Raw genomic sequence first — 723 nt, forward strand, 5'->3', positions numbered from 1 at the left:
AACATTCTGTGATTCTGTGATTCTATGGGGAAAAAACAAAATCCAACGGGGATGCTGGATTTTATTTTGTTGTTTTTAAAGTTAAGCTACTATTCTTCTTTTCTCTTGGTGAATCTTTCATTTCAGCACCCATAGACAAAGCTCCAGGTTTTTTGGATTTTTTGTTTGTTTGTTTGTTTTTGTTTGGGGTTGTGGAAGCTTTTTTTCCTTTGTAACTTATTGAAGGTAAAAGCACCCTAAAATGCTTCATCATACTTAGTAATTTGAGTCTCCTGGTAGTTGAGATTCCAGGATGTTTAATCTATGAAATTAATCGCATGCAATTAACAAACTGATGCAAGAATTAAATGGAAAAGAAGATTAACACACATTTTACATCATCACTGAGGATAGAAAGTTAAGTACACATAATGTCAACAGTTATTCCCACCCATAGTCTTAACGTGTGGCAGCATTTCAATCTCTGTAAGAAAGATACCATGAAGAAAGCTAAGAGAGTCGATAAAAATACATGTACATTCTTGCTGCAATACTGCTGTACTAATTTTCTAAAGGCTGAAGTTTTAAACTTGTAGTCAAAAAACTTTCTCTGGGGATGAAATACAGGGACAGCAGCAGAACCAGAACCAGTTAATTTAATTACCCAGTCAGTGTCTTGATTTAACCCAATATGAACACAGAAACACAAGGGCAAAACAAAATCATACTAGCTGATGAAAAAAA

This window comes from Antrostomus carolinensis, unplaced genomic scaffold (genome assembly GCF_000700745.2).
Source record: "Antrostomus carolinensis isolate BGI_N321 unplaced genomic scaffold, ASM70074v2 scaffold29879, whole genome shotgun sequence".
Classification (NCBI taxonomy): domain Eukaryota; kingdom Metazoa; phylum Chordata; class Aves; order Caprimulgiformes; family Caprimulgidae; genus Antrostomus; species Antrostomus carolinensis.